The following is a 15,429-nucleotide window of genomic DNA, read 5'->3' on the forward strand; positions in this document are numbered from 1 at the left end:
AAATCACGATACGGAGCTACCAAAATTTTCAAAATACTGATCCGGATCCGTTTACTCAAAATGTTGACCAAAGTCAACTTAGTTGAGTTTTAAAGCTCTATTTCCCATTTTAATCCATTTTTCACATGAAAACGTTCTGGAAAATTTTACGGACTGCGCACGCAAGTCGAGGAATGATAAATGGTACTTTTCAATGTCTTAGAACACATAATTACTTATTAAATTTAAAGATGACATTTTGGGTCATCACAAATTTTGCCAAGTAGTATGTTTTTTCCTCAATTTTTCGGCTCCGATCGACTCAAATTTAGTCATAATTAATTCGATACAATCAAAAAAAATTATAGAAATCAATTTATAAGGAAATACTATATTTTTTAATAAAATTCGAAATCAGCTCAAAAATCGCCCGTAGGGCCCACGTCTCGGAATCCGGAGAAACTCACAAAATACGACAACTCATTCAATTACTAGTCCAACTATACCAGTTTCATTCAAATCCGACTCCGAAACGATACCGAAATCTCGAAAATTCGTTTCTTTGAGATTTCAAAATTTTCCCAAATTTCAATCTCAAAACACTAATTAAATGGTGAAAACAATGATATATTTGTGTATATAGACCAAATCTGAGTTAGAATCACTTACCCCAATGTCTTTCCTTGAAAATCTATCAAAAATCGCCTCTGCTCAAGCTCCAGTTTGTTAAAAATGGTGAATGGGACGGATGCCCTCTTTTATAAATCTGCCCAGGTAGCCTTCGGAACTGGGCCCCGATCGTGGCTTCGATCATGGCCCTCGAGCCTTGACCTCGATCGCGGGTTCAATTAAAGGCTCGAGCCTGGTCTTTCGATCATAGCCTCGATCCTGGCATCAAGCCTGGGCCTTTGATCATGGCATCGAGCCTGGGCCTTCAATCATGGCCTCGATCATGGCATCGATCCTGAGCCTCGTCTCTGGATTCGACCCTGGCCGTCGACCCTGGGCTCGATATCTGGGCTCGATCATAGCCCATAATATCTAGCAGAAGAGAAAAATTGCAACAACTTTTTAAGTATAATTTTTGATCCGTTAACCATCCAAAACTCACCCGAGGCCCTCGGGACCTCAACCAAATATACCAACAAGTCCTAAAATATCATACGAACCTATTTAAAACTTCAAATCACATAAAATGACGCTAAAATCACGAATCATGTTCCAATTCAAGCTTAATGAAACTTAGAATTTCCAACTTCTACATTCGATGTTGAAACCTACAAATCAAGTCTGATTGAGCTCAAATTTTGCACACAAGTCAAAAGTCAATATTGGAGAATCGGGTTGCACGCCGCAACAAACTTATTAAAAGTCAATATTCGAGGATCGGGTTGCACGCCGCAACAGACTTATTAAAAAGTTAATATTGGAGGATCGGGTTGCACGCCGCAACAAACTTATTAAAAAGTCAATATTGGAGGATCGGGTTGCACGCCGCAACAGACTTGATTGAATGTGAATATATTGTGAGAGCGGGTTGCACGCTGCAACATAAATAATGGAAATGATAATTGGTTATGACTGCTGAGTTGCATTCAATTATTATAAATGAATTACCTCATTTATTCCTATTATTGTTGTTGTTACTAATATTGCGTACAGGTTAATGTAAGTGAACCGCCTTAGCCTCGTCACTACTTCGTCGAGGTTAGGCTCAGCACTTACCAGTACATGGGGTCGGTTGTACTGATACTACACTCTGCACTTCTTGTGCAAATTTTTGAGTTTGTTCTATCGGCGTAACATAGTTTTGCTCGGATTTTGAGGTATAACTGCATGGCGTCTGCAGTTCTGAAGTCCCCGTCTATTGTACTTTAGCTGTGTGTTTATTTCCAGACAGCTTTATATTATTCAGACCTTTATTTGTATTTATTCTAGAAGCTCGTGCACTTGTGACACCAATTCTGGGATGGTATTTAGACATTGTTATTATTATGGATTATTTCAAAATTGCTTCCTTATTATTAATAAACTTAAAATTGTTTTAAAAATGGATAATATTATTCTAACGTTGGCTTGCCTAGCAAGTGAAATGTTAGGCGCCATCACGGTCCGAAGGTGGGAATTTCGGGTCGTGACAGTTGGTATCAGAGCACTAGGTTACATAGGTCTCACGAGTCACGAGCAAGCTTAGTAGAGTTTGAAGGATCGGTACAAAAACGTCTGTACTTATCTCTCAGAGGCGGAGAGTAAGGGTAGTTTGGCTTTCATTATAGCAAAGGAGAAGCCATTAACTTTGGATATCCAATCCTTGGCTAACCGACTTGTGAGATTGGACATTTTAGAGCCCAGTCGAGTTCTTGCATGCGTTGTAGCTCAGTCTTCACTAATTGAACAGATCAAGGCTCACCAGTATGATGACCCACACTTAACGGTTCTTCAAGAAATGGTACTACGGGGTGGTGCCAAGGAAGTTACTATTGGAGCGAATGGCGTTCTGCGACTCCAGGATCGTCTATGTGTTCCTAATGTGGATGGACTGAGGAAGAAAATCCTAGAGGAAGAACACAGTTCTCGGTATTCTATTCATCCAGGTGGTACGAAGATATATCATGACCTGAGACTGCATTATTGGTGGCGACAAATGAAAAAGGACATTGTTGAGCATGTAGCTAGGTGTCTAAATTGTCAGTAAGTTAAATATGAGCACCAGAGGCCAGGTGGCCTACTTCAGCAGATGACTATACCAGAGTGGAAATGGGAAAGCATCACTATAGACTTTGTAGATGGGTTGCCGCAGACCTTGCGGAAGTTTGATGCAGTTTGGGTCATTGTTGACAGGTTGACCAAGTCGGCACATTTTATTCCTGTTGTGACTACGTATACTTCAGAGAGGTTGGCCCAAATTTATATTCAGCAGATAGTTCGGTTGCATGGCATGCCAATTTCCATCATATCAGATAGAGGCCCTCAGTTTACTTCACATTTTTGGAGAGCAGTACAAAATGAATTGGGGACCCGTGTAGAGCTCAGCACAGCCTTTCATCCGCAGACCGACGGGCAGTTAGAGCGGACAATTCAGATTTTGGAGGATATGCTCAGGGCATGTGTGATTGACTTTGGAGGTCAGTGGGATCATTTCTTACCTTTGGCCGAGTTTGCTTATAATAACAGTTACCAAGCCAGCATCAAGATGGCTCCATTTGAGGCTTTATATGGTCGGCGATGTCGTTCGCCCATCGGGTGGTTTGAGCCCAGTGAGGCTAAATTATATGGTACCGATTTAGTGAAAGATGCCTTGAAAAAGGTAAAGTTGATTCAGGAGCGACTTCGTATAGCACAGTTTAGACAGAAGAGTTACGCGGATCAGAAAGCACGTGATTTATCATTTATGGTAGGTGAAACAATTCTCTTGAAAGTTTCACCGATGAAAGGAATCATGAGATTCGGGAAGAATGGCAAGTTGAGCCGAAGGTTTATAGGCCCATTTGAGGTGTTGAGACGAGTTGGGGAGGTTGCTTATGAGCTTGCATTGCCTCTCATTCTATCAAGAGTTCATCCGATTTTCCATATATCTATGCTCCAGAAGTATCATGCCGACCTATCACTTGTGTTAGACTTCAGCACAGTTCAGCTAGATAAGAATTTGGGTTATGAAGAGGAGCCAGTTGCCATTGGTGATAAACAGGTTCACCAGTTAAGGTCCAAGAGGATTTCTGCAGTAAAAGTCCAGTGGAGGGGCCAACCAGTTGAAGAAGCGACTTAGGAGGTCGTGGAAGACATGCGGAGCAGATATCCACACTTATTCAGCACTCCAGGTACAATTCTAAACCCCTTCGAGGGCGAACGTTGTTTAAGAGGTGGAGAATGTAATGACCTAACCGGTCATTTTAACTTTTAGAACCTCGTTCCCTAAAATAAAACTTTTTGTATGTGCTTTTAATGATTTATGACTTGTGGGGATGGTTGGTTCGGGATTTGGAAGTGTTTGGGTTGAAATCTAAATACTTGGTTCCTTAAGTTGGCCTTAAAGTGCTAAGTTAAACTTCGGTCAACATTTTGAGAAAATGACCCCGGAATAGAATTTGACGATTCCAACAGCTCTGTATGGTGATTTTGGACTTAGAAGCGTGTTCTAAATTTTATTTGGAAGTCTATAGTTAAATTAGGCTTGAAATGGCTAAAATAGGAATTTAAGTTTGGAAGTTTTTTGATATCGGAGTTGGAATCCAATTCTGAAAACTCCGTTATGTCATTTATGACTTGTGTGCAAAATTTGAGGTCAATCGGACTTGATTTGATAGGTTTCAACATCGAATGTAGAAGTTGAAAAATCTTATGTTTCATTAAGCTTGAATTGGAGGATGATTCGTGGTTTTAGCGTTGTTTGGTGTAATTTCAGGGTTCGACTAAGTTCGTATGATGTTTTGGGACTTGTTGATATAATTGGTTGAGGTCCTGAGGGGCTAGGGTGAGTTTCGGACAGCTAACGGATCATTTTTGGCTTTTGGAACATTGCTAATAGCTGCTGGAAATTTTTTGATTTCCCTATACGCGATCACGTGGATTGGGTTGCGATCGCGTAGACTTAATTGGGCAGTTGAGAATTTGTTCTATGCGATCACGTGGGCATGTCCGCGATCGCATAGGTTAGATTCAGTTGTGCTATGCGAACGCGTGGCTAAGGCCGCGTTCGCTAAGAGGAAACAAAGCAAAAGCTGACCACACGCTTAATGATTCGCGATCGCGTGAGGAGGCTCGCGATTGCTTAGGGTTGCGGAGTCAGTGCATCGCGATCGCGTGGTTCTTTATGCGATCGCGTAGGGTTATTTTTTGGGCAGTAAAATTTGAGCTACGCGATCGCGTGAGGAAGCAGAAATCGTGCTTAATAATAATAATTACACGATACTTTGATAATTTATTTCAGCTTGTGAAGCTAATTGATAAATTGAAAATCTTTGGAATTTAAAGAATTATTATCCCTTCTTGTTAAGGAATTATTGTTATTCCTGTGAATGAGACAAATTTATAAATTGGAAATTTATTGGAATTGAAGGAATTTTAATTATTTCTGCTGGTTAAGTAAATTATTATTATATTCTGTGAATCATGCTGATTTAGATATTCTAGTTTGATTTCAATTATTATTATTGACTCATAGTGAGTGTCAAAGTCGGTCATCTCGTCTCTACCACTTCGAGATTAGGCTTGATACTTACTGGGTACACGTTGTTTACGTACTCATACTACACTTGTTGCAGTTTTTGTGCAGGACCTTAGGTAAGTACTAGTGGCGGACCTATCATCTTACACCCGCATTATCCAGGGGCATAGTGGTGAGCTGACTTCCTGAGCCGTTCCGCAACTATGAGTGTCTCTTCTTATGTTTACATTTTGTCTATTTTATTTCAGACAGTATTTGGAGTTTTGTAAAATCTAATAGACGCTCATACACTTGTGACACGAGGTCTTGGCACACACATTGGTAGAATTCGGTGTCTTATTATTTCCTTGGATTTGAATTTTATCGCTATATATTTAATTTATTAGTTGGCTTACCTAGCTATAGTGTTGGGCGCCATCACGACCTATAGGTGAAATTGGGTTGTGAAAACCAGGCTCGATGCCATAATCAAGGACATGACCGAGGTCCAGGCTCGACCCTGTGATCGAAGCCACGATCGAGGCCTAGGCTCGAGGGCCATGATCGAAGCCACGATCGAGTCCTAGTTCCGAAGGCTGCCTTTGCAGATTTATAAAAGAGGGCATTCGTCCCATTCGCCATTTTTAACAAACTGGAGCTTGAGCAGAGGCGATGTTTAATAGATTTTCAAGGAAAGACATTGGGGTAAGTGATTCTAATTCGGATTTGGTCAATATACACGAATATATCATTATTTTCACCATTTAATTAGTGTTTTGAGATTGAAATTTGGAAAATTTTTGAAATTTCATAGAAACGAATTTTCGAGATTTCGGTATCGATTCGGAGTCGGATTTGAGTGAAACTGGTATGGTTGGACTCGTAATTGAATGGATTTTCGGATTTTTTGAGTTTCACCGGATTCCGAGACGTGGGCCCCGCGGGCAATTTTTGAGCTAATTTCGGATTTTATTGAAAAATGTAGTATTTCCTTATGAAATTGATTCCTATAATTTTTGTTGACTGTATCGAATTAATTATGACTAGATTCGAGTCGATCGGAGTCGGAAAATCGAGGAAAAACCGTACTACTTGGTGAAATTGGAGGAAGTCGAGGTAAGTGACTTGTCTAACCTTATGTGGGGAAAATCTCCACTAGGATTGTATTAAAGTGATAAATTATAATGTATTGAAAGTCGTGTACACGAGGTGACGAGTATGTACACGGAATAAATATGAAAGATTATATTTTTAAATTGTGTAGATCAGTGTTGCGCATTAATTAAACTATTTTGTTCTAATATATTCTTCATCATTGATTTAATGTTTATATTTTAAAGTTGCTTGACTTTTTCCTGCTAATTGTTTTACATGTTTAGTTAAAACTTGGTTTCTTTTATTTTATGCATTATTTGAAGTTGTTTTTCTTTAAATTAAATATTATTAATATGAAGTACTTGACATTTTTAAATTTAGTATTGAAGCAACGTATTAAAGATTTTGAAATATTATTTTGCTGAATTATTTATTCCTGAATATTTTTGTAAAATTTTCGTACTCATTGTGATGGAGCCGTGAGCTATTTATTATGGAAAAATATTATTGATGATTTATGTTGGCATGAGCCGTGAGTTCTTTATTGTGAAAAAATATTTTTGTTGAAGTATTTTGGCAAGTTCAATTATTTGAGCACTTGAGGTGCAAATTGTGATATATTGTGATGTTGATACGCATACGGTGGTATAAGGTCTGGGTATTGAAACGCATGCGGTGAGATAAGGGTGGCTTGATATGCGTGGCTAGTAGGACTACTAGAAGTCATGCGGTGTGATAAGGACGGCTAAAATGCGAGATGCTATTTCGGAAAAAAAAATGTTTTCTTTAAAATAAATTGTGAAGGCTCCGCGGTGAGATAAGGAAATAAGATATTATGAATTTATTTATGATTTGGTACTACGAGGCGGTACCTCGGGAGTGCCCTTGTTGATATCGATTTATGGTCGTAGTTGCCTTTGATTATTTATTGTGATTTTCTTAAAGTTGAAAGGAATTCTGTTTTGATTCCACGAGATATTATTTGCCATTATTTTGTATAATTAAATGGTGACATGCTACTTGATTCATTTCCATTGTCATTTTATTTTATTATATTGTTAAACATTTTACCATGAAATTATTATTTTCCAGTAGTGCCTGACCTGACCTCGTCACTACTCTACCGAGGTTATGCTTGACACTTAGTGGGTACCGCTGTGGTGCTCATACAATGCTTCTGCACATCTTTTTGTGCAGATCCAGGTACTCCTTACCAGTCCCGATATCAGTGAGTTACCTGTACATGGAGACTTCGAAGTATATCTGTCAGCGTCTGCAGACTCCGGAGTCCCCTTGTATCATTATTATGTTGCTTCTTTATTTTCTTTAGACCTTGATATATATAGAGACATTGAGGATTCCCACAACATCATACGAACTTAGACAAATCATCAAATCACTCAAAACAATATAAAAACACCAAATTACACTCGGATTCAAGCCTAAGGACTTCTAAACATTTGAATTCCACAAACGATGCCGAAACCCGTAAAACCACGTCCGAATGACCTCAAATTTTACACACAAGTCAAAAATAACACCACGAACCTATTCCAACTCCGGCATTCCATTCTGACCCCGATATCAAAATTTTCACTACCGACCAAAATCGCCAAAATTCTAACTTTTGTCAATTCAATCCTAATTCTACCACGGGCCTCCAAATCTCATTCCGAACGCGCTCCCAAGTCCAACTTCACCTAACGGAGCTAACGGAATCATCAAAATTCAAATTCGAGGTCATTTACACATAAGTCAACGTCCGGTTGACCTTTCCAACTTAAGCTTCTACTTTAGAGACTAAGTGTCCCAATTCACTCTGAAACCACTCTGGACCCGACCCAACTAACCCGATATATCATAATATAGATGAAAAGCACAAACAAAAGCAGAAATGGGGAAAACGGGGCTATAACTCTCAAAACAACCGGCCGGGTCGTTACATCCTCCCCCTCTTAAACAACCATTTGTCCTCGAACGGGGTCTAGAAACATACCTGGAGTCTCAAATAGGTGTGGATATCTGCTCCGTGTCTCCCGCTCGGTCTCTCAGTTGGCCTCCTCCACAAGCTGACCTCTCCACTGCACTTTCACTGAAGCTATATCCTTTGACCTCAACTTTTGAATCTGCCGATCCAAAATAGACACTGGCTCGACATCATAAGTTATATCACCCTCCAACTGAACCGTGCTGAAGTCCAAAGCATAGGACGGATAGCCAACATACTTCCAGAGCATGGAAACATGAAATACTGGATGCACACTCGACAAGATGGGTGGCAAGGCAAGCTTATAAGCCACATCCCCTATCCTTTGAAGCACCTCAAAAGGCCTAATAAACCGGGGGCTCAACTTGCCCCTCTTACCAAACCTCATAACACCCTTCATGGGTGATACCTTTAGCAAAGCCTTCTCCCCAACCATAAAAGACACATCACAGACCTTCATGTCCGCGTAGCTCTTCTGCCTAGACTGTGTCGTGCGAAGCCGCTCCTGAATCAATTTCACCTTATCTAATGCATCCTGAACCAAGTCTGTACCCAAGAGCCTAGCCTCACCCGGCTCAAACCATCCTACTGGAGATCTACACCTCTTCTCATATAAAGATGCGTACGGAGCCATCTGAATGCTCGACTGATAACTGTTGTTATATGCAAACTCTGCGAGCGGCAGAAATTGATCCCATGAACCCCCAAAGTCAATGACACAAGCGCGCAAAATGTTCTCCAATATCTGAATAATGCGCTCGGACTTCCCGTTCATCTGAGGGTGAAAAGTTGTGCTCAACTCAACCTGAGTACCCAACTCTCACTACACGGCCCTGCAAAACTGCGATGTAAACTGAATGCCCCTATCTGAAATGATGGAAACTGGGACACCATGCAGGCGAACAGTCTCTCGGATGTAAATTTCCGCCAACCGCTCTGAAGAGTAATTAGTACCAACTGGAATGAAGTGCGCAGACATGATCAGCCAATCCACAATCACCCAAATAGCATCGAACTTCCTCGAAGTCCGTGGGAGCCCAACTACGAAATCCATGGTGATTCGCTCCCACTTCCACTATGGGATCTCTAACCTCTTAAGCAAGCCACCCGGTCTCTGATGTTCATACTTAACCTGCTAATAGTTGAGACACCGAGCCACAAACCCAACTATATCATTCTTCATCCTCCTCCACCAATAGTGCTGCCTCAAATCCTAGTACATCTTCGCGGCACCCGGATGGATGGAATACCGCGAGCTATGGGCCTCCTCAAGAATCAACTCCCTGAGCCCACTACATTAGGCATACATATCCGTCCCTGCATCCTCAACATGCCGTCATCACCAATGGTCACATCACTGGCATCACCTCGATGAACCCTGTCCTGAAGAACGAGCATGTGGGGGTCATCATACTAATGCTCCCTGACACGGTCATAAAGAGAAAACCTGGATACCACACAAGCCAATACCCGACTCGGCTCCGAAATATTCAATATGACAAGCTGGCCTACTAGGGCCTGAACATCCAATGCCAAGGGTCTCTCTGCTGCTGGGAGATACGCTAAACTCCCCAAACTCTCCGCCCGGCGACTCAAGGCATCGGCCACCACATTGGCCTTCCCTGAATGGTTCAAAATAGTGATATCATAGTCCTTGAGAAGCTCTAACCATTTCTGCTGATGCAAATTAAGATCCTTCTGCTTAAACAGATGCTGCAAACTCCGTTGATCAGAATAGATCTCACAATGAACCCCATACAAATAATAACACCAAATCTTCAAGGCGTGAACAATGGCTGCTAACTCAAGATCGTGGACAGGATAGTTCTTCTCATGGGTCTTCAACTGGCACGAGGCATAGGCAATCACCCTACCCTCCTGCATCATAACACATCCAATACCTACCCTCGAGGCATCATAATACACGGTGTAAGAACCTGAAGCTGATGGCAGAGCTAACACTGGAGCTGTGGTCAAAGCAGTCTTGAGCTTCTGAAAGCTCTCCTCACAATCATCCGACCACCTGAATGGAGCACCTTTTTGGGTCAATTTTGTCAAGGGCGATGCAATAGATGAAAATCCCTCCACAAAGTGACGGTAATAGCCCGCCAAACCAAGGAAGCTCCTAATCTCCGTGGCTGAGGAAGGTCTAGTCCAACTCTGCACCGCATCTATCTTCTTTGGATCCACCTGAATACCCTTACTGGACACCACGTGCCCCAAGAATGCTACTGAACCGAGCCAAAACTCACACTTGAAGAACTTTGCATTAAGTTTCTCCTCCCTCAATCTCTATAATACAATCCTCAAATGCTGAGCATGCTCCTTCTGGCTACGAGGGTACACCAGGATGTCATCAATGAATACAATAACGAATGAGTCCAAATAGGGCTGGAATACACCGTTCATAAAATGCATGAATGTTGTTGGGGAATTGGTCAGCCCAAAAGACATCACTAAGAACTCATAATGGCCATATCGGGTCCCGAAAGTTGTCTTAAGAATATCCGAATCCCGAATCTTCAGCTGATGATACCTGGACCTCAAATCAATCTTGGAGAACACCCTCGCTCCCTGAAGCTGGTCAAATAAATCATCAATACGAGGCAAAGGATACTTGTTCTTTACTGTGACCTTGTTCAACTGCCTGTAATAAATGCACATCCTTATGGAACCATCCTTCTTCTTTACAAATAGAACTGATGCACCCCAAGGTGACACGCTAGGCCGAATAAACCCCTTATCAAGGAGTTCTTGAAGTTGTTCCTTCAACTCCTTTAATGCCGCTGGTGCCATACGATACCGTGGAATAGAAATGGGCTGAGTGCCCGGTACCAAATCAATACCGAGGTCAATATCCCTATCAGGCGGCATGCCCGGCAGGTCTACAGGAAACACATCCGAAAAATCATGTACCACCGGAACAGAATTAATGGCAGAAGTCTTTGCACTAACATCTCTCACAAACGCCAAATAAGATAGGCAACCCTTCTTAACCATACGATGAGACTTCAAATATGAAATTACCCTACTAGGTACATAATCTATAGAACCGCTCCACTCAGCCCTCGAAAATTTCGGCATCGCCAACATCACAGTCTTAGCGTGACAATCTAGAACAGCATGACATGGAGATAACCAATCCATACCCAATATCATATTAAAGTCAACCATACTGAGTAGCAAAAGGTCAACTCGTGTCTCCAGACCCCCAATAGACACCACACATGACCGATACACGTGGTCCACAATAATAGTATCGCCTATCGAGTAGATACAAGAACAGATGAAACTAAAGACTCACGGGGCATATCCAGAAAATGAGCGAAATACGAGGAAACATATGAATAAGTGGAACCAGGGTCAAATAATACAGAGGAATCTCTGTGACAAACTGAGATAATACCTATAATCACAGCATCTGAAGCACTAATATCTGGTATGGAAGGGAGGGCATAGAAACGGGCCTGACCACCGCCTAATCGGCCTCCCCCTCTAGGGCGACCCCTGGCTGACTGACCTTTACCCCGAGCTAACTAGGCGGGTGGTGAAGTAACTGGTGCTGAAGTCGAAGGCTGACTCATCTGCTGAGATAGACCTGCATGATGAAGAGGACACTGCCTCCATATATGCCCAAACTCCCCACACTTAAAACAACTCCCTGGTGCTGGTAGTGGGGACTAAAGGGAGCACCTAGCACCGGAATAACTGGTAGAAGAACCTGGCATGGAGGAGCCATAAACTGACGGAGCGCGGGACGAACTCTTGGCTGGGAGGGAACTAAATGATGAGTGGCCCTGATGAGAACTGTGAGAACTATGACGCTGTGATGCACCACGGTGAACTGGGCGGGATGGCTGAGCATGCCTGAATGGACGGCCTCTGCCGTGCTGGAACTGACCCCCATAAGGAGCACCACTAAATCCTCCCTATCCTCGAGTCCTATTAGCCTCCCTCTCAACCCTCTCCTGACCGCGAACCATCTCAATCTGCCGAGCAATGTCGACAACCTCATCAAAAGTAGCACCATGCACTCTCTCTCTGGTCATAAGCAATCGCAACTGATAAGTGAGGTCATCTATAAACCTCCTGATCCTCTCCCTGTCTGTGGGAACCAACCAGATAGAATGACAGGCCAACTCCGAGAATCGCACCTCATACTGTATCACAGACATATCACCCTGGCGAAGTTGCTTAAACTGTATGTATAGCCCCTCTCTGCGGGACTAAGGCATGAACTTCTCCAAAAAGACCATAGAGAACTGCTGCCAAGTAAGGGGTGTTGCGCCTACAGGCCTACGCCTCTCGTAAGTCTCCCACCATCTGAGTGAAGCCCCAGAAAACTAAAAAGTAGTGAATGATACCCCACAAGTCTCCAGAATACTAGCCGTACGGAGTATCTTCTGACACCTATCCAAGAAGTCATGGGCATCCTCTCACTCTGTGCCACTGAAGGGTGGAGGTTGGAGTCTCCCAAACCTCTCTAACCTACGCTGATCATCCTCAGGCATAGCCGGAACCACATAGTCCTGAGCAGCTACAACCGACTGGGCTGGTGGTGCCCCTGGTGTCTGGAGTCCCTGAACAACCTGCTCGGGTATGCGATCGACGGGAGTCTGAATGCCTCTCCTATCTTGAGAAGTGGTTGCGGCCATCAAGATAGAGACCACCTGAGCAAGGCCAGTACACGCTGCCAGAATCAGAGCTGGGCCTCCTGAAGGCCTGGAATCACAATAGGCACATGTGGTGCCTGAGCTGGTGCATCAACAACTGGAATCTGATCCTGATCTGGGGCAACAGGTGGGTCTGCAGGTACTGCCCCAACTGTTGTGCAGGCTGCACCTTTGCCCCTACCGCGGCCTCTACTAAGAACCTCGGCCTCTCGCGGCCTTGGCTAGTGGTATTGGTGGTTGTCCATCCTGACCGGTAGTACGAGTCCTTACCATCTGTGAGAGAATGAAACAACAGGAGTTTAGTTACCAGAATTAATATATTCGCACGACAAGAATTCAAGAATGTGAGATCTCCTAAAGGTTCTGCAGCCTCGCGAAGATAAGTACAGATGTCTCCGTATCGATCCGCAAGACTCTACTAAACCCGCTCAAGACTCGTGAGACCTATGTAACCTAGGCACTGATACCAACTTGTCACGACCCAAAACTTAACCCATCGTGATGGCGCTTATCGTGGTACTAGGCAAGCCGACACATTTCCAAAACACATCGATATTTCATTTAAAAGATAAGTCAAAGCTTTACTTTACTAGAATCTTCATTAAAGAGTTCAAACCAAAATAAAAATAAAATGCGAAAAAGATAGCCCGATATCGGGGTGTCACTAAGTCATGAGCAACTACTACAAACTGTCTGATAACATCAAGACTAGCATAGTCCGGGAAAAACCAATACAACTAAGGGGAACATAAGGAAGGAGAAAAATAGGGATGCGATCGCCAGGCAACTACCTTGCTATCTCCGATGATCCGCTATTGAATATATCAACAACCGCTACCGTGGCCAAAAATGCCTGGATCTGCACACAAGATGCAGGGAGTAACGTGAGTACACCAACTCAGTAAGTAACAGCAGTAAATAAAGTCTGAGAAGTAGTGACGAGCTAGATGTAAGTATAGTTCATATCAAAATATTTCTGTAAAGTACAACATGTTTTAAAAATCAATGTTTAAGTCAAATCGGCTTATTTAAATCCAGTTCAGGTAAAACCAATAAAAATATCTTTGAACAGTTCTCAAACAAGGACTCAAAGTCGCTATGAGCACACCGAATGAAATCATATACCGCCCCTTGGGCAAAACATCACTCAGTCTTCCCAATCACTCCAATCTCACAATCGCTCATGCCTCCCAATCAATCGACACTCGGCACTCGGCACTCGCACTCATTAGGTACCTGCGCTCACTGGGGGTGTGTACAGACTCCGAAGGGGCTCCTACAGCCCAAGCGCTATAATCTGCACAGACAACTCATGTGCTGCACAGACAGCTCACGTGCTATAATATCATATCAGAATCCGCACGGACAACTCACGTGCTAAGGTACAATACCTCACAAACAGGCCCTCCGCCTCACTCAGTCATAAACCTCTCCAGTCTCTCGGGCTTTCAGAAATCAAAGAAATCAGCCCAAACAACATTAACATGATGCAACAAATAGAATAATACAGACTAAACTATGATGTAAGAATGCATGAACATGACTGAGTACGGGATATCAACTAAAGTAGTGAGAGGATAGCAATAAACGACCTCTAAGTGTCCAAACAATACTAGCATAAGGCCTAAACATGGTATCTAGCATGATTTACAGTAAATCTTTACAAAGCACATAAAGAGTATGTAGCAACAACAGGTTGTTCAGCTTTACAGTTGCTACGGGACGGACCAAGTCACAAGTCCCTATTGGTGCACGCCCACACGCCCATCACCTAGCATGTGTGTTACCTCCAAATAGTCACATGACACAAAAATACGGAGTTTCATACCTTCGGGACTAGATTTACAACCGTTACTTACCTCAATCCGAGCAAATCTCTACTCCGCAATGCCCTTGCCTCTTGAATCGACCTCCGAACGTCCCGAATCTAGCCACAAGTAGTACAATACCATTTATATATGCTAAAGGAATCAATTCCACAAGAAAACTACTAAATTAGACTCAAAATCCGAAATCGACTCAAATCCGACCCCCGTGCCCACGTCTCAAAATCTGACAAAAGTCACAAAACCCGAAAGTCCATTCACTCACGAGTCTAACCATACGAAATTCATCAAGATCCAACATCATTTGGTCCCTCAAATTACACTCTCCAAAATTCCAAGCCCTAACCCCCAATTTTTACTTCAAAACCCCACTAATTAGGTGAGAAATCAACGAAAAAATACCATAACTAAGGATAATTAGGCTCAAGGAACTTACCTCAGCGAGAACCCTCAAATTCCTTCCAAAAATCACTCCAAAAGTTCCAAAGTCTGTGTTAAAAATGGTGAAAATGAGCAAAAATCACGAAGTCCTCAATTTATAACATTCTGCCCAGTGAAACCGCACCTGCGGTCCCTTTTTCCGCTTCTGCGATGCCGCACCTGCGGAATTTCCATCGCAGGGGCGGAACTCACTTAAGATCCCAGGTCCCACATCTGCGGCCAAATCTCGCACCTGCGTAAGCGCACCTGCGTATCTCCCTCCGCTTCTGCGAAGCCAGCCAAATT

The sequence above is a fragment of the Nicotiana tomentosiformis genome, chromosome 1, assembly GCF_000390325.3.
Source record: "Nicotiana tomentosiformis chromosome 1, ASM39032v3, whole genome shotgun sequence".
Lineage (NCBI taxonomy): Eukaryota > Viridiplantae > Streptophyta > Magnoliopsida > Solanales > Solanaceae > Nicotiana > Nicotiana tomentosiformis.